The sequence below is a fragment of the Balaenoptera ricei genome, chromosome 18, assembly GCF_028023285.1.
Source record: "Balaenoptera ricei isolate mBalRic1 chromosome 18, mBalRic1.hap2, whole genome shotgun sequence".
In the NCBI taxonomy this organism is placed as follows: Eukaryota; Metazoa; Chordata; class Mammalia; order Artiodactyla; family Balaenopteridae; genus Balaenoptera; species Balaenoptera ricei.
The window spans coordinates 18,948,224-18,972,577 of record NC_082656.1 but is presented as its reverse complement, the minus strand read 5'-3'; the positions used below and the strand labels follow the sequence as shown (position 1 = coordinate 18,972,577).

Genomic DNA, 24,354 nt, shown 5'->3' with positions numbered 1-24,354 from the left:
CCGCGCACCGCGATGAAGAGTGGCCCCCGCTCGCCACAACTAGAGAAAGCCCTCGCACAGAAACGAAGACCCAACACAGCCATAAATAAATAAATTAAAAAAAAAAGAAAAAAGAATGCCAGCATCCACTAGCTTACCTGATGGAAAACCAGAAGTTTGTGTCATATATAGAGTCCCAAACCTATCAGCTATGAATTTAATAAGCTTAAACAAGTCTTCAATAAAGCACAAGCTGATAGAAGAGAGAAATATTTCTTATTTTTCTGTATCTATTTCAATTATTCTCTTTCTAAAGAGGAAAAAAGAAATTACTTGAAAGAGTAAAGTTAACTGGAAATCCAATCAAATGTTTTATATATGAACAACAAATATTTCATCCTCTTGAAAAGAAACAATTTTTAACACCAAGTTTCATATATAGGTCTTTGTCTACATCTTTTTTGCGTACTGTTCAATGGAAAATTACTGCAATAATCCTTACAAATCTAGTCTAGAAAATTTTCACCTACAGCATACAAAGGTCATCATTAAGAATAGTTTAAGCAGGCATTTAAAGGTTAATGGAAGCAGTTCTTTTCTTTGAGTTACCTTTGCATTGTAGAGACAAACTGTATGAAAAAAGATAACAAATACTGTCTTCCATTATATAAATACTCGGGTTTTTAAAAAAATTCTTTACTCTTTCTTCTTTTTTTTTTTTTTTTTTTTTTTAAGTGGGATGAATATCAGGAGTCCCACTTTTTTTTTTTTTTTAATTAATTAATTTATTTATGGCTGTGTTGGGTCTTCGTTTCTGTGCGAGGGCTTTCTCTAGTTGTGGCAAGCGGAGGCCACTCTTCATCGCAGTGCGCGGGCCTCTCACCATCGCGGCCTCTCTTGTTGTGGAGCAGAGGCTCCAGACGCGCAAGCTCAGTAGTTGTGGCTCACGGGCCTAGTTGCTCCGCGGCATGTGGGATCTTCCCAGACCAGGGCTCGAACCCGTGTCCCCTGCACTAGCAGGCAGACTCTCAACCACTGCGCCACCAGGGAAGCCCTACTCTTTCTTCTTATAGACAAAATGTTTGCTTCCATATAATCAGGCCATTAATGGAAAAAAGTCATTGGATTTGCTTTTCTTCACACCAGGTGGGTTGCTTTTTTAAATCCTCTTTTCCCAAATAAGGTACTGGATTTTGAAAGAAAGATACTAATTTGAAATCCTCTGAGATTCAGTAGAGTTAAGGCCCTGTTATAATAGACAATCTACATTCAAAGCACAGGCAGTCCCTAAGTTGCAGTGGGTTATATTCCAAAAGTTAATTTGAAAGTCTGCCGTTTAGAACTTGCAAAGGCATTTTGCCATGGAAACAAAGTTATAAGTGACAGTTGAATTTGCAGGCTAGCCCACAAAAGTCTATCTAACCCATAATGTGTCTGAATCCAATTGCTTCAAGAAGAGGTTTGTAACAGAACATAATAGTCCACTGACAGGCTGATAGGTGGCCCACTTTATTGGTATCTCTCAATTTAGGGTTGTTGACTTGTCATTTTAATATTTTTTCATTTTATCCTCTAAAAATGTATTAGTCAAATAATAATACCTTTCTATAAAAAGTACTTAACATTTCTCATAGCCATGTAGATTAATTTAGCACTTTGATTTATCTTACATCAAAGGATAAATAAGTATCAATACTCTTTTATTTTCCCTCTGATAAAAACCACGGTTTCTTTCTCTAAAAGCTTTTTTTTTTTTTTTTTTTGCTTTTTTGCTAACCCTGAAATTTATGCAAAGTTAAAATTCCTTTTCTAATCACTTGTTTTGATGGTTAATCCATAAAGGTTTTTCTCATTTTGTTTTTATTTGTTGGTTATTTAAAAAGCCTTTGATAACAACAGTGGCTTGACAAATATCAGTGATGAAGTCCGTTAATCAGCAATACCACATAGCTTTTCACTTTTGCCATTTCACTTCTCTGACCCCTGGTTAAAAATATGTGGTTTCTAAATTGCTCATGTGCCACCCAAGGTCCTTCTTAATCTGGCCCCAACCTACTTTCTCTGCTCTGTGTGATAGTTTCCATCACAATCTTTTGCACAGGTTTATTTTTTACCCCCAGGCACACTTGGATTTTTCCAGTCTCATGCTTTTGTTAGCTATCAGTCCCATTAAAGTCCCCTCCTCTGACCATTCATATTTGAAGCCTAGTCTTCAAGATTCACTTCAGATTCCACCCCTTCTGAACTAACATGGAATCATGGAAAGGATGCATTAGAGTTACACAGACCTATGTATGAATTCCAGCTCTGCTACCTTCTTAGCTATATGTATGTGAACATATGTTTAGCTTCTCAGAACCAATGTTTCTCATCTATAGAATGAGAACTAATAGTACTTTGATCACGATGTTGAAGATTAAATCCAAAAAATTAAATTTAAAAACACGATGCCTGTGTTTTATCAACCCATAGCAAGTAATTGGTTGCCTTTTTGAACCCCAGGAGCAAATTTTATCAGAGTTGTTCATTTCAAATGTTATATTTCTGAATTTTTTCTGCATGAGTAGGTACTGTCTCCTTAACCAGATATTTTAAATCTACCTGGTTGAAATCTACCAGTCAAAGTGCAGGCAGGAAATCAGAAACCATGCTAGTTATTTCAGACAGAGGGATTGAATGCAAGGAATTAGTCACGTGGATATTGAAAAACTGAAAAGGCAACAGGAATGCTGAAGGAAATAGCTAACACCTGCTGGGCTGGGCTGGGGCAGGGCAGAGAACTAAATGATAAAACTTCATTGCTTAGAGGAAGAGTTCTCATATAGTTAATGCCTAGATCTCTGAGGGAGGTGTTGTATGGCTGGTTTTTATGCTAATAAGGGAGTACCAATTGACTAGTCCTGGTAGCATTGGAGGGATGTGGCACAGCTGGTGCTAAATATGCCAAAAGACATTGAAGCTATTTTGGAGTTGTTATCTTTTGACAGGAATTGCAAATAGAAAGCAAGTCCAGTCTCTCCTTCACCAGCCTTCCAATTTCTCTTTAATTACCACAGCCTCCATTGGCCGATCCTAAGAGGAAGGCACCTGGTAAATGAGTCTGGGAAATGTAGTTTCCAGACCTAGCCCCAGCATCCCAGAGCAGGATATAAAAGGGTGTGCTTGGAGATGAGAGCAAAATATAAATAATCAGTACAAAAAGTAAATTTGTTAAGGTCAAGACATTTGTTCTTTGTACAGAACCTTCAATATAAAAGGTATTCTTCTTCTTTTTTTTTTCGAATATTTATTTATTTATTTATTTGGTTGTACCAGGTCTTAGTTGCTAAAAGATATTCTTGATTGATTCTCTCCTTTGCGATGGACCTCTCTCTGAAGCATATTTGGATTATCAATTTAAATTAGATTCTTACAAGAAAGGAGTTGCTCTTATTCAATGTTGAGTAAGATGCCTAGTGTAATATCAATGTTCAATAGGCACTGTTATTAAGAGAATTAATATAGTAAATCATTTCATTAACATCCAAGTCTCTCATCAGAAGTACTTAATTGTTTTTGTAGCTAGGGTCACAGCTTGAGTTAAACTGTTTTTTGGTCTAAGATTTGAGCATGTTTGGGCACATTTACAGAGCAGTAGAGCAGTCTGTTTACAGAAGAAGGGGAAAAAAAACTCATCCTAAGTGAAGAGAAGTACGAAAAGTTCGCTTCAAGGTCAATTGCCCAGTGTTAAGGAAAAGGCTTAGTAGAACATGTTGTCTATTCCATGCGCTCATGCCTGAGTCCGAGAACTGCAAATAAATTATATAATTATATGCTTTGCTACGATGTATGTGGGAGTTTTGGAGCTGAAGATGAGAGCAGCAGGAGATGGTGCCCATGGAAAACTGTATCTTGTTACAGATATGAGTGCCTTTCAAGTTAGGCGTTGGTAGTTTTGGCACAGATAGAAGTGCAGCGGGAGAGTTTCGTTGGCTTTGGAAACAACAGGAGAAAATACCTCAGTACACCAGGGGAGGGGAGGAGGAAGATGGTAAATGTCATCGAGTTTCTCAGAGGACTAATTCTTGGAGGGTACCTGTGCAAATCCCTGGGGATTCTTAGAATCATCTGAAAGAATTTGAGTGTGGATGGGGGAAGAGTGTGAGACTACTCTGTGAGTTCTACCACAACCCTATTTTTACTCTTAGTCTGCTGTAACTTGGGAAAATGGGCTACATTTGAATTTCCAATGTTTTAAGTCAGTAGTTTCTCTAATTTGAAGTTGAGTATTTATTTGGTAAAGTCATCTTTCATTATTTTTAAAATGAGTCTCTATTTTAGTAATGGTAATTACTACTACTAATTCATTTTAGCTTTTGTCTTTTCAATAGGATGGTACTGGGTTTATATCTTATAAGTACAGTGTAAAGGGAAAATAAGATCAAAGTTCAGTTGTGCCTTGATTTTTAAAAATTTTATACATAAATATTGGAAATTAGAAAAAAATTAGTATCTTATTTACCTCATTAAAAGTATTCAATTTATAAACAATTTCCCTAGTTTTTCTCATTACTATACCTCATTGTCCTTATTTAAAAGATGCCTGTTTCTTTGGATATATAAAAATTAAAGGCAACTTATTGTATGAAGATATTTGCTCTACTTGCCATGAATAGTCGATTTGCCTGGTAGTTTTAAAATGCAGTTTGGTTTAAATATTTACTTCTGAAATTTGTGGAAGAATTTTAAGTTTGGTGACAATTGCATTTAGATTATCTGAATTTTCATTTCCTAACTCATTTAAATTTTATTTTTATTTTTTCTAGATTAAAATCCCATTGTTGTCTTGATAAAGTACTGCTCTGGTTTTGAAGTTTGATTTTTTGGAAAAAAAAAAAAAGGCAGGTAGTTTGGAGATAGTTTTTTCAAATCCCAAGTCATCTTTGGCCTCATTGTCATTATAGATGCCTATCTCCTTCTTCTGTCTTTAAAATGGATTCATATGTCATCTGGTTATGCTGGATAATGACTGTGGTGTGTTCAACCCCAGGGCTGCTATCAGTGCCTCCTAAAGCTGTGCAAAACATCAAAGAGCTGTTGACAGTCTAAAAGACAGATATAGAAACCTTATTTTTTCAACCTAGAGAAAATCCTTGTAATCTGTCTATTATTGTATAGCCCCTTCAGGTCAGGAACCTATTTAATAAGTCCTGGCCAGTAACCAGATAAGACTTTCCCCTCTTTGGAAGTAAGACTGTCTCCAGTAGCACTGCTTTGAAACCATATCATTAACACTGACAAATTTGGGCTATTAGGATATCATTTTGTGATTAAGGAATTCCTTAGTCTTTCCTAATTGGTTTCTCTATAAAGAAGAAACAACATAAAAGACTTGAACCATAGATGAGCAGTTTTCTTGAACAATTGAGTCAATCCTAGTTTAACTCCATGTCACAGAGAGAAAAACCATCTTATTTGTGAAAGTTGACTGCTGTTTGAGCTGTTCTAAGATGTTCAAAATATGGCCCATGGACTACCTTCATCAGAAACTCTTGGAGTGCTTATAAAATGCAGATTCCTGAATCCAAACCTTGGTGCGGAGGACACATGGTAGAACCACTATATCTTAAACAAGCACTCCAGGTGATTTTTATTCATGCTGAAGTTTAAGAACTACTTTTCTAGGACAGAATTAACTCTTCATCAAAAATCACTGAATCACTGAATGGATCTTTTTGATTTTTGAAAAGAAAGTAAGGCTTCCAAGGCTATTCTGTATAAAAATGAGGGCAGAAAACAAAAAGCAAAATTGCTCTGAGTAATAAATTAACAAGAATTTGGGAATTGTCCCAAGACAGATTTTGGGGGGGGGTCCCAGAAATTTAGAAAAATGTGGGGAAGGTTCTTAGTAGAGTGAGGGTCCAAAGCAACATAGTGGCAGGGTGGGGTCTGAGCAGAATGATGGCCAGTGACAAATTTCCTGTGGTGGGAATGGCCAACGTTCAATGTCAAGTTGCTTTTTATTTTATTCCTTGTTTGCTTTTAGGGAAGGAGCTGTTTCATCCATGGAGCAAAGCATGGCTGGGAAAGCATGGTGAGGGATGGAGATTGCAACAGGATAAAGAGTTTGGAGCAAAAGTTAACTCTGGCCAAGTCCCCCCCTGAGTATCTTTGGAAATATTGAGGAAGGTTCTGAACTTTCCCAACCTCACCAGGTCACATTATCCAGGACATCCTAATCATATAGTTATTATTTATTTACTGAGCATCAGGCATATACCAGGCATTTTCATGCATTATGCCACTTAATCCTGCAAAGTAGGTATTTTATCTTTAGGAATTGAGGCTCAGGAGGATAACATGCCCGAGATCAATCAATCAGTCAGTAATACAGCTGAGATTGGAGCCCAGATTTACCTGACTCCAAAGCCTTTCTCTCCTCCCCCACATTATACCACACCCCTCAGAGACAAACAAAAAGCTTCTGGCTACTTTAACGGGTGTACCTCCAGATCAACTGCTTTCACCTCCTCTCCTCTTCCAGACTTGCACCAGTTCCCCATCCAAAGAGACGAGCAATGGCAATTAGTGTTCTCTCTGGTTCTGAGTTACGACCCCCCAGGGTTGCTCAGAGGATTCGGCCAGCACTACCCTCCCACCTCAATCTTCTGTCCCAGCTCTCTTCCTCACCAGACTTTTCCCCCAAACTTCCTAAAAGACAAGTCTCCATTGCCGTTTGACTTTTTCATCTCTTTCTTTCTCTTCAACCCATCATATCTTGTTAAGAGATGTGAAGGGTCTGAGATGTTATGCTCCTTGCAAGCTAATAACTTAGCCTGCTACAGTTTCTTGGATGCTAGCAGAAGACCTGAGTCTGAACTTCCGTGGTGGTGCAATGGTTAAGAATCCACCTGCCAATGCGGGGGACACAGGCTCTAGCCCTGGTCCGGGAAGATCCCACATGCCACGGAGCAGCTAAGCCCGTGCACCACAACTACTGAGCCCGTGTGCCACGATTACTGAAGGTCGCGTGCCTGGAGTCCATGCTCTGCAACAAGAGAAGCCACCGCAATGAGAAGCCCGCGCACTGCAACGAAGAGCAGCCCCCACTCACCACAACTAGAGAAAGTGCAGCAACGAAGACCCAACGCAGCCAAAAATAAATAAATTTATTTTTTTTTAAAAAAAGGGGAACTTTCCTCTAAAAAAAAAAAGAAGACCTGAATTTTCTGGGTCAAAGGACTGTATTACACATGGCACAGCAAGCAGCACCAGCTTCCTGCTCACAGCAGTTCCTTTGCTCCCACTAATCATACAAAAGATTCCTCTCTCAAAAGTGATCAGTAATCTCCTAATTGTATGATTCAATAACTTTCTAGAATGCTGAAAGGGACCTCAAAGAACACAGTCAATCATTTAAGAAATATTTATTGGGCAGCTACTAAATGCCAGGCACTGTGTAAGCAAAAATAGGCTCAGTCCTTCTCCTCATGAAGGGAGCAATAGACACATACCTAGTATTTACACATACCAAATGTTACAAGCTGTGATAAGTCATAGAGGGAAAGGTACATGGTGGTAGGAGGGCTGACATCAACAAATGTCTTGAACTTGTCTGGGAAGTCAGAAATGTTTTTCCTTACTCAAGTTAAAAGGGAAAAGAAGGTCATGTGCAGAGGGCCTATGGCTGTTGGGATTACAGCACATTTGAGAAAATAAAAGGCAGCCAGGAAGTCTTCCACACAGGAAGCCAGGGGAGAGTGGTGTCAGATCAGACTAGAAAAGGCAAGACCTCACATGTTCTGGTAAGCCACCTTAAGAATGCTAGTCTTATCTTAGAGCAATGAGACCCTGTTTAAGGGTTTTATATGAGAAGTGGCATAATCTTATTTGCTTTTAGAAAAACTGTTTTGGCTGCAAAGTGGAGAATAAAGGCTCAGATTGTATGCAGTGAGACCAGATTAGATTGGTAGCAATTGGAAAGAAGTAGGCCAATTTTAAGATTTTGGAGGTAAAATTGCTAGGACTTGGTGCTGCAACAAATATGGTGAATGAGAAGGAGGGAGATATCAGGGGTGACTACTGCTTGTTTGATTTGAACAACTGGATAGATGAGGGGAAAGGAAAACAGGAAGAGTTTGTGAACTAAGTCGGACTAAACTTTGTAACTTTGAGGCTTTAAGTGAACATGTCAGTGAAGCAGTAGGTATCAGATTTGGAATTTAGGGTAAGGGACTGGGCTAGAGACACATACGTGGAAATCATCAGCATATAGATGATAACTAAAGCCATTGGGGTGGATGATGAGGTTTAGGCCAAGAGATTATAATGAAAACAGAAAAGAACCTAGACTGAATTGTGAGGTACTCCTCACAATTTAATAGCTAGGGAGAGGAGAAGGAATCTGCAAGGGAATCAGAGAAGCGGTACCCAGAAATGTAGGAAAAAATCCAAGAGAGTATAGTGCCAGAGGAAGAAGAATTATTCAAGGAAATAAGTGGTCAAAGTGTTGGGTATTATTCAGAGCTCGAAAAAGATGAGGATTTTAAATAACCCTTATTTTATTGATAAGAAAAATGAAGCACTGAGAAGTGACCTGTTCAAAGTCAATGTAAATTCTTGTCCCTCTCTGGATTCCCAGAGAATTCATACTGGTGCCCATGCTAGGATTATTTATGTGTGTGATTCATTCTCTCCACAGAACATAAATTTCCCGGTCCTCGCTTGACTCAACCTTACAGCATTGTACACTGTTGACTAATCTATGTCTACTTCAGTGACATTATTGAATTATGTCTTAGTCTCCTTCAAAATAGCTGTTCTTTCTTGTTGTGCCTATACATGTAGGGATGTCCAAAATATAATTTTTTTAAAATTCCATTTCTCCCACCTCCACACCCAACCCCAAAGGAATCAGAATCTTGAGGGATGGATTACAAGATTCTGTCTTTTTAAAAAGTTTCCAAGTAGGAAGCTTTGGAAATTACTAGCATAGAGTCAGGTTTGGAAACCACTCCCTTAGTCTCAGACCAAACAGAGCTAGGGCAGCAATACAGAAAAGCCACCCAACTCACCCACGCTCTAATAAACCCTCATATTTTAAAACAAAATACAGTTGTGCCTCAGTTATCCAGAGGCCAGCTTTCCAGTAATTTTGTCTGGAAGAGGGCCAAATCTGGAAGTTAAGAAAAGGAAACCCCTCTGGCGGAAGAAGAACTTTTTGAGAGTGAACAACAATGAAAATATCTCAGGATACCCCTTGATATACAGTCACTGTCCTATTTACTGATGGCAAAGAGGAAGAAAAGAAATCTCTCATTGGCTGACTGTGGATATAAACATCTGATCAGTCATCACCTGGAGCCATAGAGAAAAGCAGTCAAGAAAGGAGAAAAGAGTAAAAAATAAACAGTAAAGTAGAAAGGATGAGAGGAAGGATCTGAGCGGATCAAGAGGCAGATGAGATGAGAAGCAGTGACAGATATTAGAAAAGGTGATGAGAACATTCCAACGAGAAAAAAAGAGATCACCTAAGTAGAGATCCTATATACCTCAGCAATGCCCTGGGACTAGCGTATGGCCAAGGTATGGCGTTTGGTGGCTAGTCATCAACAAAGGATTTCATTAACCATTGTATTCCTTAAGAATGTAGGGAATAAGTACATTTTAAAAGGATTTCTGTAAAAAGGTGGGGAAAAAAAGCACTGCTATGTTTTAAAGGCAGCACAATTCATAAGCTGAAATGAAGCCAGAACAAGGAGCCTGGGTACGTCGTCATTGTTTCTGAGGGGACAGTTCCTGGGGTTAGACTCCCCGTCCCAAGGACAACCCCCATCCCAAGTCCTCCCGTGGAAACCGCAAAAGGAAGCAGCCCTGACCGGCCCTCAGGCATTATTGCAGCGCCCCCAGTTGCTGCAGGTTCAAGGAAATCTCGGCCGCGTTCCCTTGTAAGTCTTCGGGCTGTTGCACAAATTAAGGTAATGGGTTTCCACGCGTTTTGACTGGGGAAGAGACCAAGAAACTAACCCTCACGTTACCAGCTGAAGTAAATATCTCAATATCTTTGTTTGCTTAAGAGCTCCTGGGGTGTAAGCGTTTGGGATTGAAACCATCCAAGCCCACTTCGGTTGGCTTCCTATTCCTTGGGAGAGTGTCTTTAAAAGCACCTGCCGGCATTAAGGTTTGTGCTTCCTGAAAAAGGCAGACCCGGTGCGCCTCAGAGGGAGTCTTTTACAATCTGGACTGAGAAGTGTGTGAGCAGCCCCAGGAACGTCAGTTGGCTCCTCATTTCCCTAGTGTCGCTAGCAGCCTGGCCGCGGCGGCGGCTGCGACGACCCAGGCGTTGCCGGACCTCAGGAGAGAGCCCGGAGCCCCGGGAGGGCGATGGGCGCCCCGGGAGCGGCGACGGAGACTCTGACGCCCCGCACCGGCGGCTCCGCGGGCGCCTCGCGCTACCGGTAAAGACCAGCAAGGCGGCGGGCCAGGGCGCGGGGCGGGGACGCGGGGTCCGGGCCGGCCGGGGGCGCCGTCGGCTGGGCTCGCGCAGCCGCACTCGGCGCGCCGACTCCGGGCTCCTCCTCCCGGCTCCGTAGTAAGCATGGCGGCGGCGGCGTTCGTGGTCCCTCGGGTGAAACAGAAAGCGGGAGCTACGCGGAGAGGGAGCGAAGAGCGGGGCTGAGGCGGCACCGTCACTGCCGGGAAACCACCCCAACAGTCAGTGCGCCGGCGGCCGCGGCGGCCCCGACAGCTGGCTCTGCCGCTGAAGTGGAGCGAGAACGATCAGGAACCCGAAGAAGAGGCGCCGGGGTAGCCGCCTTGCTCCGCCTCAGAGCGGCGTGACTCGGAGGTGAGAGCGCGGGCGCTCCCTTCGGGAAAGGTGTGGCAGACCGAGGCGTCCGGGTCCCGTCTTCCCCCCCCGCACCCTCCCCACCCGGGGCAGGCGCCGCGCAAACCGTTAGGCTGGGTGTGAGGGGCCGGGGCGCCAAGCGGGGCTCGGGCCCGTCGAGGGGCCTGGCCCACCCGGTCTTGTGGGCGCGCGCTGGGCGGAGGGGAGTGGGCCGCGGGCGGGATCCGTCCACTCACGGGGCACCTGCTGGGCCCGAGTCTCGCCGGGAGGCGCTCGTGGGGGCGCGGCCGCGGCCCCGCCACCAGCCCGCGGAGGCGGCGCGGCGGCGCGGGCAGCCCTCCCTCCGCCCCCCTGGCCCGCGGCCCGCGGCGAGCCGCGCCGCTGACGGCGGCGCTGGGGGGTGGATTGGGGAGCCCTCCGGAGCGGATCGCCGAGCGGCCGCGGCGCCTTAGGTGTTGGCCGCCGGGCAGCCGCCAAACTTGAACGCTCCTCTGAAGAGAGTTTCCCCCGCTCCTGTTGGGGTTAAAACCTCGAAAACCCGCCCTTGTGTATTTGATCCTGTTTGGCTGGTGCCAGTACCTGGCCGTTCCTCCAGCCGGCGGAGTTAACCACCTGTTCAGTCGGGGGGTGGACTCCGGGCTGCAGTCCTCGCCCTGTTTAACAGCCTGGATCTTTGAACTTCTGACACGGCTGTGGAAGGACGTCACGCGTTAGGTAAAGAAAATGAACACGTAATTTAGCCATAAAATCGAGGGCAGAACGGCGGCGGTTTTAATGAATGTAGTCGTTAGTCGTTCTTTTATTAAACTGTTAACGTTAAAAGCCTTGGGATAGTTTTCTGTGGGGGGAAGGGGGGTAATGGATAGTGGGGTGCTAGGAATCATAAATACGGGATTTTCTTTTGTGAAATTTCATGTAAGTTCCTTTGGACACCTTCGTGTCTGAGCATCTATTAACATAGCATACCAGGCTGACAAGAGTTTGTTTTTTTTTTTAAACTGTATAATCCTTATGTATGTGTAGACTGTAGGCTCTTAAAACTGAGCGGCATAATTATTTTGCTTTTTCCCGTGGTCTGTGTTTTTAGTTCTTGGAAGCAAAATTGGTGTGTGTTCTTCTGTATTATAAGAATGAAATAACAAAAGTTGAACTGTTACTATAATGTTTTATCACCATGATAGTACCAGCGCCAGTGCTAAACATATGCCACCCGGGAGTTGGAGCCATATGTTAGGCAGAAACTAATTGAGTTTTGTGGCTATGATCTTGTATTTGGATAAATATTTAGTTTTTGTGTATTTGCTAAATCTGTAGTTCTTGCCATCGTGTAAGTTTTTAAATCACCTAAAAATAGTCCAGAGAAATGAGTCCCCTGCCTGTTTGATATTTTCTTGGTTGGTTTGATTTTTCTCAAGTAATGAGATAAAGTGCCCACTGAGACAGATGGTGGACTTAAAACAGTGATAAAAAGGATTTTACACATCGTTGATAACATAGAACCTAAAATTTTGCTTTCAGCTTCTTAGCCCACTGATAATTGTTGCCATCACCACTTATACCAGTTATTGGGAAGAAGGGATGATGACAGGAAAAAGATTTTGTTAAAATTTTTATAAATAGTTTTATGTTTAAGAATTTTAGCACTATCACAAATTTTATGAAATTTTCTTCTTTCCCTTCATAGAACACCTCTCAGTTTTCTTGTGTAGGTTAACTGAAAATTTTTTATCTTAGGCTGGCTGCTTTTAACCACCTGTATGCTTCTGAATGAACTCCCCCTCTTTCTGTCTTGTCTGAACCCTCAAAAATCATTGACTGTTCAGGGAAAATAAACTTCTGGTTAACATTGGCTTCAGTGAAACATAATTATAAGGGTAATTTGCTTCTCCCACATTAATCATATGATTCGAAAAAACAGATTTGGTGTCATCTGTGTCATCACTTTCCCCCTTTGTATGAGTAACTGAAAGCTGATTTATCATGCATTTAGTGATTATGTTTTAATTTTTAAAGTTCTACAGTATAATTTTGAGCATGTTTTATTACTAATTATGAAAAAATTTCTCCCTCTTCTCTGACCAGCCAGGCAGAGGTCAGGAGTGAGAGGTTATAAAACCCAGAAAAAAGAGAAGGGATGCATGATTAATAGTTTTCATCGTCTTTTGTAGCTTTACTTAGGTAAAGAGCATTTAATTTATAATTTGTTTTAGATTTATGGGTAATAGTTATGCCTGTTTAAAAATATTTGTATTTTTTTTAATGTGCATACATCCAATGCTTGTGCATCTTCTATTTTGCCTATATTTTTAAGATACAATTTGATGAAGTAACCTAAAGGTTTTGTTTTCTTTTTCATGTTCTTGGTACATTTTTCTATGAAAATGAGTCTAGGTGATGTCTTTGAGCATGATGTAGCAATATGCATGTGATTTCTAATTTTATTAGCCAGGTAATCAAAAGATTGGTTTTTTCCCCTAGCAGTCTCTAGCAGACTTCAAATAAATTCACAATATTGTAAATCCAAAGGTTTAGAATACTATGCATGCAATTCCATTGAGTCTTTTAGTGCTTCTTTTTATCACATTGCAAAAAGAAAAAGAAAAATGGCCCATATGGATATCAGTGTCGAGCTGCTTGCTGAAAAGGAATTAATGACCAGTAGTGTTGAAAGGCAACTTTTTTTTTTACCTGTATTGGGAGCTTTTATAATTTTCTTAATATTTTGGTCTCATTTTATTTCAGAGTGTTACGCTGTGGTCTCTTTAACCCTTGATCTTTATCTCTATCCTCCCACTATTGTAGTTTTGCTTATCTTTCACATATACTTTCTAAGTTTGAGTTGTAGCCTATGGTCTTCCATCAAGTTCCTTTGTAGGTGTCTTTCTTTGATATTTCCAATCACTTATCACCCATTACCAGTCCTCAGGCTGTTTTTTCTCCAAGGTAGAGAGATGCGCTTGGGAGATGACATGTGCTCAGAGGATGATGAGCTACTATTAGAGCGGGGATACAAAAGCAATAGGATGTGTTTCTTTCCTTCAAGTAGTCTACAGACTAGTTGGGGATACTAGACTAACACACAAGAAATCATTAGCAAAAATATAAGATGGCATTATTAAATTGTGTGGCAAGGACTGTAATTTAAAAGAAAGTGAGGCCACTGAGGGCTAGAATGATCCTGTAAGGCATTTAAAGGAAGTCAGACTTGAAGCTTAGGAAGGATTTAGATATCTAGCAAAAGGAAAGACATTCCAAAAAAGATTGACAGCCAGAGCTGGAAGTAATAGCAAGGAGACCAGTCTGAGAGTGTATAAGGATAAGTATCAGGAGGAAGAAGGAAAGAAGTTTATAAAGTCAAGATTTTGGCTAAGCCCCACAGCATGGTCAAGAGAGTAATAGGCAGGGCTGGACAAGTTTGGCCGTATCGTTATGAACCCATCACTGAAAGGATGCTACATCTACTAAGTTATTTATATTAATAACTTAAGCTTTATGTATGAGGAATAGCTTATATGTTTTATATGTGTGTGTTTCTTACAGTTTAGATCAGGGATCAGCAGACTTTTTCTGTAGAGTGCCAGATAATATTTTAGGCCTTGTGAGCCACTTACTGTCTCTGTTGAATATCCTTTTTTGTTTGTTTTTTTACAATTGCAGGATTTGGCCAGTGAGCCTGGTTTGCTGACTCTTGGCTAATAATTGGCTAGGTAATTGTCCATATAGCACATAATGTGAGCTGCCTTACATCATTTGTTTACATGGTTGTTTTGTGTTTTTTTATGACTATCATTTATGGTTTTTTCCCCTATATTATAGTAAGAATTAAGAGAACATGCAGAAATTAGTATTGTAATTGTTCTTTTGTGGCCAGAGTTCTAGCAACTGCCTAGACTGAGTCTCAGAACTCGGACATAAAAGAAGAAAAGCCTTTGAGCTAGGCCTTAGAGCAGTGAAAATAGCTACACCATGGAATTTATAATCTGTATAAGGTTAAGTATATCAACTGCCTATTCAGGTTGTACGTATTTTAAACTTCAACTGGCATTTTAGAAGCCTTGGCTAGGATGCTGGTGGCCTATAAGTGACAACTGGGGAGCAGGCAGTAGGAAACCTTGTTTTTAAAAGTAGTCTAGGATGAGTTAGTGAAGAGACAAACAGTTGGACATCCCTCAATAACTCCAAGAGTCACTGTGTTATAGAATAGTCTAATAATTGATATTTACATTGATGAGTTTGAGTCATCAAGAAAAGATTGTATCATGTTTAGATTAAGGCAGAGAAAAAAGACCTAGAAATCGCTTTTAAAATATTTTCATTATGATTATTTAAAGATAAGTTACAGTGATTTAAAGGATAAGTATCACTTATTTTGAAAATTCATTTACATGAAATATATCTTTGAAGTTGCTAAATTTATAGGTGTGTATTTCTAAAGCAATTCTCTTTCCTTCACATTGTGTTTCATGTATCATTACCAGGTAAATAGTGGTGCCTCAGGTTATGGTTGCATGAATAAATTCTCTAGGGTTACTCTATATTTTGTATTATCAAGAAAGTAAGAATATAGCATAAGAGCAATCTTTGACTCAACAGGCATTAGTAAATACATTCTGTATATCAGAGATAGTATTAGGTGCTGGGAAAAGTAAAGATGTATATGATGGAGAGCTGTCTGGATAAATCAGTAGTGTTTCTTTTTTTCCTCTTAAAAACATTAAAAGCAAACAGACCAACAAAACCCCAAAACTTAAGTTAACTTTGGTCCTTTTGCCTATACTAGCATTTTCCATACTTTTTAAATGTATGCACTGTCTTAAGTTTTAAGGCAGTACAAACCTTTTGAACTAAATTTCAGCCTTCATGGATTGCTACCCAATAAAAGTTTGGCTTTTTAAATTTTGCTTTAAGAAGAAATTAACAGTTCACTCTCCCACCCCACCCCCTTTTGTCAGTACTTGAAACAGCTTCATTATTCCAGCTGTTTCCGTTTCCTAGATAGGAGATAAAGTACCTTGGATCTTAGTTCCAACTTCACCCTTGTTAGCCGTATGATCTCAGATTCGTTTTTTTCAATTTTAGGTTCCCAATTCTTAAAATGGAGAATAATGTCTATCCTGACTTCCCCACAGAAATATTGTGAGCAACCAAAGAGATGTTGGAAACCATGACAATATTAAAGTGCCATATGTGTTTACATTAATGCTACTACAGTGGAAGCAGTGCAGTCTTTTTTTAGTAAGACCAGAAATCATGAGTTCAAGTTTTATCCTCCAAAGTTCTGTAAATATAGTATTCCAATAAACATTTAGTTTACTCAAAAGTTTTAACTGCCTTCTTGGCAAAGAGAATGCACGTTTTAAAAGCTTTCTTTCCATTCTTATTAATCTTTCAGTGTGGTCGGTATCCAGTGCCTCTGTTCTTCTTTGCAAGAGAATACTGATCTTCATTCCAAGGAAATTGAGCTAGTCTTTCCACAGTGGGATAAAAATATGCAAAAGTGAATTCCTTATAGTTTTCTTTTTTTCAAGTAGAAGACTATTTATCTATAGTAATAAGATCCACTTGAACTCTTATTGGAAACGTGATTATTTTTTTTTAAAATCCCATATAGACTTGCCAGATATGTGGTGGTACTCTCATTTTACAGATGAAACTATTACTTCTGATTGACTTTCATCTCTCTTCCTCCCTCACTTCTTGAGATTGCTTATGTGCTAATTGTTAGAAAGACAAAGTAAGTATGATGTGTACTTTGACATAAACCTTGGTGTAAAGGTTATCTAAATTTGATAAATTAGGTTGTGTTAATCAGCCTCTATCAGAAGTGTCTGAAAGTTACTGTTTTCTGTTTTCCTTCTTCAGAATCCATATTTTAATATATATTTGAACAGAATAATTTAAACAATTTAAGTGATTTCTTAGTGAAATCCAATTCCCCAGTAAGGAGAAAAAAAATCTTCCTGCTTCTCTGGGGGTTCTAAACAGATGTTTAAGTACATTTTAAAGCACAGTTAAGACTTTTCTTTAAAAAGTAATTATATGCTTTCTTTTGCAGAAATAGATGTCATATACAACAACTATGTACTTATGTTGAGATCTAGCTTGAAGGAGTAGTCATTTCATTTACTTCAAAATCAGTTTCTCTTAAGATTCGCTTAAATAAAAATAAAAGTGAAAACATAATTTATAATTTGTGATTTCATTATGTTTACATTTTCTAGATTTTTTTGGTTTGCTTGTGACAGCCATTCTTTTTTGTTTTCCAAAGATGTTTTATTTTATTTTTTTTTAACCTTTATTTTATATTGGAGTATAGTTGATTAACAATGTTGTATTAATTTCAGGTGTACAGCAGAGTGATTCAGTTATACATATACATGTATCTACTCTTTTTCAAATTCTTTTCCCATTTAGGTTATTACAGAGTATTGAGCAGAGTTCCCTGTGCTATACATTGGTCCTTGTTGGTTATCTATTTTTTTTTTTTTTTGGTTATCTATTTTAAATATAGCAGTGTGTACATGTCAACCCCAAACTCCCAGTCTATCCCTCCCCCCTGCCCTTCCCCCCCCGGGTAACCCTAAGTTCATTCTCTTAAGACTGTGAATCTTTTTCCTGACAGCCATTCTCAGTTACAGTTTCATTCTTAAGACTTGATTTTTTTCTATGTAGTATTTTCATTTGCAATATATACTTTTTCCTTAAATTTTAGTTAATGAAATATACTTTTGTTTCTTCCATGTTAGGACTAGCTATTTCCAGTACTTCAGATTAGTAGATAAATCATTATTCCTCAAATGCCATAGTATGCTAGCAATTCTATTTTTTTGTCGATTACTTGAACCTGACCAAAACTGGCCTAATATGTGTGATAGAGGAGACTTTGGATAAAATGTACAGGCAACTGTTCCTTTAGTTCATCTTCAGGCTACTTCCAGACTAATATATATATATATATATATATATATATATATATATATATATATTTTAAATATTTATTTATTTATTTTATTTTTGGCTGTGTTGGGTCTTCTGTGCGAGTTGGGTTTCTGTGCGAGGGCTTTCTCTAGTTGCAGCGAGTGGGGGCCACTCTTCATCACGGTGCGCGGGCCTCTCACTGTCGCGGCCTCTCTTGTTGCGGAGCACAGGCTCCAGACGCGCAGGCTCAGTAGCTGTGGCTCACGGGCCCAGTTGCTCCGCGGCATGTGGGATCTTCCCAGACCAGGGCTCCAACCTGTGTCCCCCGCATTGGCAGGCAGATTCTCAACCACTGCACCACCAGGGAAGCCCCCTGACTAATATTTTAAAAATATGAATTTATTCAAATCATTGCTCAGTTTTAGAAGTTAAAACCACACTACAATTCCTGCTGCATCAATTATAATATCTTCTATCTCTATTTTAGAGTTTATACTCTGTTGGTATCCTGTGACTATATCTATTTCCCACCACTTCCCAACTTTGTCGTATAAAGAGCATATGTTTTACGTTAGGCAGATAAAGGTTTGTTTGTTGGCTTCTTCCCTTACTGGCTGTATATAAACTTGAGCACATTGCTTTTACCTCAAGGAGCCTTACTTTCTTCACTTTAAAGAGGGGTAATATAGGATCTATCTCCTAGAATTAGCTGCTATAGGGATTAAAAGAAAGAGCCCATTTAACATGGCAAGTAAAATACTTGCCATAGGACATTTACATTTAGAACTTTAAAAGACATTTCTAATCATTGTTACCCAGGTATCTAAATTCTTCCTTTCACCATTCATTTATTTATTCATCTATCATTTGTTAAAAACCTTAAATGTCGTAGATACTTAGAATATGAATGTCACAAAAATGTATGTCATATTCCTTTTCCTCTAGCAATTCACACACTACGATGAGAGATAAAGACATGTAAACAAATACATATTTTAAAATAATTAAAAGTAAATAAAATACCTCTTGTCTTTCATCCCTTGTGTGAATCCTTCCTGTAGTTTAGTACTGAACTGCCACAGGTTTCCATAATATGCTCATAATATCATGACTGTGTATATAACATACTGTAGCATATATATATTTTTACTTGCCTGTCTCATCTATTTGACTATGAACTCCTCGATTTTGAACAATACTTCTCGGGTCGGCAGGGTTTTTTTGTTTTGTTTTTTCTGTAAAGGAGCAGATAGCAAATATTTTAGGCTTTGTGGCCATATGGACTCTGTTGCAACTACTTAACTGTGGTGTAGGAGCATAAAAATAATCATAGATAATTATAAACATTGGGTATAACTGTGTTCCAATAAAACTTTATTTATAAAAGCAGGCAGGAGGCCAGATTCAGTGCATGGGTCTTAGTTTGCTGACCCCTGCAATGCCGCATACCTTACGGCTGGCAAATATGAGGCACTCAGTAAATGATAATAATTAACATATATTAAATGCTTTCTATGTTCTGTGTACTATTCGAAACAACTTTTCATGTATCAGTTTACTTAATCCTTAAAACAACTCTCTGAGGTAGCTATTATTGTCATCATTTTAAAGATGAGGAAACTGAAGCACAGAAAAGTTAAATAACACACCTAAAATCATACAACTAGTTAGTGAAAGATTTGGGATTTGAACCCAGGCATTCTGACTCCAGAGCCTGGCTTTGAATTATTAAATCATACCAGTTCTGATACGTTGAATCCCAGGAGTATAATATTGATTCAGCATTAGGAAGCATATTAATGTAATTCACTATACTAATAGGTTAAAGGGGAAAACTGTATGTTTATATCTCTTTGGTGCTAAAAAAAGAATCATTTTCTAAAATTCAGTTATCCCTGACAACTCTTCATCAACAAGAAATAATCTTATAAAGGGTCTCTACCAGAAACCTGTATTAAATGTCATAATGAAATATTAGAAGTACTTTCATTAAAAGATAGGAACATTGGTCAAAGTCTTAGCCAGTGCGTTAAGAAACAAGAAAAATAATTAACCTCGAAATAATGGGGATTGGGAGTGAGGTGGAATATATCACTGTTACTAGTTGCAGTTGATATGATTATCTACTTAGACAAGACAGGCAACAGAAAATGATTTGAGTCAAAAAGAGATTTCAGTAAGCCCACTGGCTATGAGATAAATTTAGGAGATTCATTAGCTTTCTTATATACTAGCAATAACCAACTATGAAAAACAGTAAGAAAAGTAGAAGCCTAAATTATAAAATACTTGAGAAATTTTAAAAATATGCAGCACCATCTGAAGAAAACTACAAGAAATCTGAATGGATGGAGGAATAGTATATTCCTGAATGTCAGAACTTAATACTATAAAATTGGCAGTTCTCACCAAATCAATATAGTCAGTGTAATCCTCATTAGAAATCCAACAGGATTTTTAAAATGGAATTTGACAAACTGATGTTTCAAGTTTTGAGAAGGAAAAATGCACAAGAATGGCCAGATGAATTTCAAAAAGAAGCATAACAAAGGGGAACTTACCCATCAAAGATTAAAACATACTGTACAATTATAATTATTAAAATAATAAGAATTTGGAGTAGGAATGAGCATGTTGATCAAAGGAACAGAATAAGGAGTTCAGGAGGAGCTCCATGGTTACAGAAGAATTTATTGTATGATTAACAAGTGAGTAATGGAAGAGCTAGTCTATAAATGATGGGGGACAATTGGCTGTCCAGCTGAGGTAAAGATAATTAGGTACTCACTTTGTGGCACTCTCAAAACTAAGTTCCAGTTGGACTAAATATAAGTAAAAAAATAAAATGGCAAAAATTTTGGAAGAAGTGAATTAAACAAAGGTGTCAGGGTGGTGAAAGCCTTTTCAAAGAAGACGTCAAACTTAGATGCCATTTAAAAAGGCAAGCAATAGACTGGGATAAAATATTTGACATGTAGTAGACAAAGTTAATATTCAGAGTATATAAGGTGTGCCTACAAATTAACCAAGTCAACCTGGTAGAAAACGAGAAAGAATGTACGGAAATTCATAGAAGTACATAGAAGACAAAGCAGATAAAGAGGAAAAGGGGAATGAAGAACACATGGGACAAATAGAAAACAAATAGCAAGATGGTAGATTTAAACCCAACTATATCAATAACCACTCATAAACGATCTAAACGCTATAATTAAAAGGCAGAGATCATTGGATTCAATTTTTTAAAAATCAATACCCAAGCATATGATACCCACAAGAAACCCACTTTAAATATAAAGACACACATAAGTTAAAAATAAAAGGTTGGAAGATAGACCATGCTAACACTATCCAAAAGAAAGCTGGAATGACTATATTAGATCAGAAGTTAGATTTCAGAGCAAAGATTACCAGGGACAGAAGGGTCATTTTGTAATAATAAAGGGATTAATTCATGAAGAAGACAGAATCCTAAATTTTTATACATGATAAAACTGCAAAGAGAAATATACAAATAAGTAATTTAGCAGAGGTTCTAATACCCCTCTCTCAACAATTGATAGAACAGATAGAATGTAAAACCTAAAACTTTAAAATTTCTTGAAGAAAACGTAGGAGAAAATCTTTGTGACCTTTGATTCCACAAGGATCTTGTAGATAGAACTCCAAAAGCACCATCCATAAAATAACAAATTAATCTCTTGGATTTGTCATAATTAAAACTTCTCCTCAAAAGACATTGGTAGGAGAATGCAGAGACAAGCCACAGACTGGGAGAAAATATTTGCAAATCACTTAACTTGATAAAGGACTATTAACCCAAGTATATTAAAGCGCTATCAAAACTGAGTAATAAGAAAAAACAATCCAGTAACAAAATGAGCAAAAGTATTGACCAGATGCTTAACCAAAAAGCTATACAGAGGGCAAATAAGCACATGAAAACGTGCTGAACATCATTAGTCGTTATGGAAGTGCAAAGCCTGGGATTTTAAATAGATAGTAAAATAGGAAAATTTGGGAGGTGATGGGTAGGTTAATTATCTTGATCATAGTAGTGGTTTCATCAGTGTATTCATGTGTCAGAATTCATCAAGTTGTATACTTTAAATGTATTATTTAATATATGTCAGTTATACCAAAATAAAGCTATTTTTTAAATCTATAGTAGTTAGCACATTATATGTGCTTGATGCCATTTCCTAGGAACATTTGAATGTTTTTGGGGGTGTGTGTGTGTGTGTGTGTGTTTTAACCTGTAGGAAATAGCAGTTTCAATCTGAGAGAAAAATTGATTTGGCTCATAGGCTATTGATTTGGCTGAAATATCCAAAGGCAACTTCAAAGGCCTCATTAAACTTGATTACTTACAAATACTTTCTTCTCCTTAAGGAAACTATTTTTATCTATTTCTAGTTGAAGAACAAGAATGTATTCACATCTGGGTTGGACCCTTCAAGAATGAAGTATTCTTTACATTGTTATCACCCTGACTCCTTCATTATCAGTTAATACTTAGTGAAAATTAGTTTTACATCTATAATCTGTATGGTCATGGGACTAGCAGCATCAGCTTAACCTGGGAACTTACTAGAAACGTGAATTATTGGGCCCTATCCCACACCTATTGAAACAGAGACTAGGTGTAGAGCCCAACAGTCTGTTTTAATAAACCCTGCAGGTGATTCTGATACGTGCCAAAGTTTGAAAGCTATGGTCTTAGAGCAACAGTGGGACTTCAGATACTTAGGTACTGATAGTAGTAGAATTCATTTCAAGAAATCTCACAGGATGGCATACTTAAGATTTGTGTATTTCATCATATGTAAATTTTGCCTTCAAAAAAGAGTTAAATACTGAATAGTAGTTACTGAAACATGCCTGAGGTGTTTAGGAGTAAAGTATACTGATGTCTGCAACTTTGAAATGCATTTTTATTTTTTAAATTTTGTTTATTTATTTATTTATGACTGCATTGGGTCTTCGTTGCTGTGCACGGGCTTTCTCTAGTTGTGAGTGGGGGCTACTCTTCGTTGTGCACGGGCTTCTCGTGGTGGCTTCTCTTGTTGTGGAGCATGGGCTCTAAGCGTGAGGGCTTCAGTAGTTGTGACACATGGGCTCAGTAGTTGTGGCTCACGGGCTCTAGAGCACAGGCTCAGTAGTTGCAGCACGCAGGCTTAGTTGTTCCGTGGCATGTGGGATCTTCCCGGATCAGGGCTCGAACCTGTGACCCCTGCATTGGCAGACAGATTCTTAACCACTGCGCCACCAGGGAAGTCCTGAAATGCATTTTTTAAAAAGATGGCTAGAGGAACGCATGTGATAAAGGAAAAATGTTAACTTTATTATCTAGATGGCAAGTATATGGTATTCACTCTTTAATTATTTCAGCTTTCCTGTAGGTTTGAAATTTTTCATGATAAAATATAAAATCCTCATAATGACTCCTTTTTAAATTTTTGTGCAAGATACTGAAATGTGCCCAGATGTACTTTTAGACAAAATAATGGTGGGTGATAATGAAATTTTAGCATCTTAACAACAATTATGGGCAGATATAGAAGATGGTGTTTTAATATATTGATACTGCATTTATTTATCCTAGAAATTGGCTATTTGAGATATTTCTAGTAAATTGGATATTGAAATGTGATCTCATTAATGTTCTCTAAATTGTCTCCATTGATTGACTCTTGATATATCAAGATGAAAATGTTCATCAGTTATACCTACATGATCTGGTTATCATTACTTTTAAAGTTAGACACAATTTATTGGTTTTTAAAACATTTTGTTATAGAAGTCATACCAGTCAAATGGAAAGTATTTCCATTAAAAGAGGTTTTTTTAAAAAATATTTATTTCTTTATTTTATTTTTGGCTGTGTCGGGTCTTAGTTGTGGCATGCGGGATCTTTGTTGCGGCATGCGGGATCTTTTCATTGTGGCGCGCAGGCTCTTCCTTGTGGCATGCAGGCTTCTCTCTAGTTGTGGCATGTGGGCTCAGTAGTTGTGGCACGCAGGCTCTCTAGTTATGGCTCGAGTGTTCAGTAGTTGCGGCACGTGGGCTTAGTTGCCCCGTGGCATGTGGGATCTTAGTTCCCCGACCAGGGATCAAACCCGTGTCCACTGCATTGGAAGGCAGATTCTTAACCACTGGACCACCAGGGAAGGCCCTAAAAGAGGTTTTAAAAATGATGAATGATGAAAGTGAATAGTAGTGTGTGCATTTAATATGAATCCTGATTCAAACGAATTTTAATAAAAATTAGGCAATTTGAAATTTGAACACTGGTGATTTCAGGAATTATTGATTTTTATGTATGGTAATGGTCTTGTGGTTATTTTTATATATATATATATGTATGTGTGTGTGTGTATGTGTATGTATAAAAGTCCTTATTTTTCAGAGGTGCATACTGAAATATTTGCAGATGAAAGTACTTCAAGATAATACAGGACAGGAAGAAGTAGGTGGTGGTAGAGATGAAACTAGACTGGCTGTGAGTTGAAATGGTTGAAGCTGGGTGATGAGGACATGGGAGTTCATTATACGAATGTTTACTTTGGTATATGTTTGAAATTTTCCACAAATAAAAATATTTAACAAAGATATACTAGAGGTTAAATTGA

General features: G+C 38.5%; 1 protein-coding gene across 6 annotated transcripts in view; it reads left to right on the top strand.

Annotated features, from left to right (window-relative positions):
- The first annotated feature begins 10,551 nt into the window (after positions 1–10,551).
- FNDC3A (fibronectin type III domain containing 3A) overlaps positions 10,552–24,354 on the top strand; it is a 182,814-nt gene continuing 169,011 nt past the window's right edge. For 5 of the 6 annotated variants that reach the window (XM_059902752.1, XM_059902748.1, XM_059902750.1 and 2 more), the window contains exon 1: positions 10,552–10,804. The gene's annotated coding sequence lies outside the window, so the exon portion shown is untranslated. Of the gene's footprint in view, positions 10,805–11,256; positions 11,519–24,354 lie in introns of those variants that run through there. The other variant, XM_059902747.1, reaches the window with a different exon arrangement.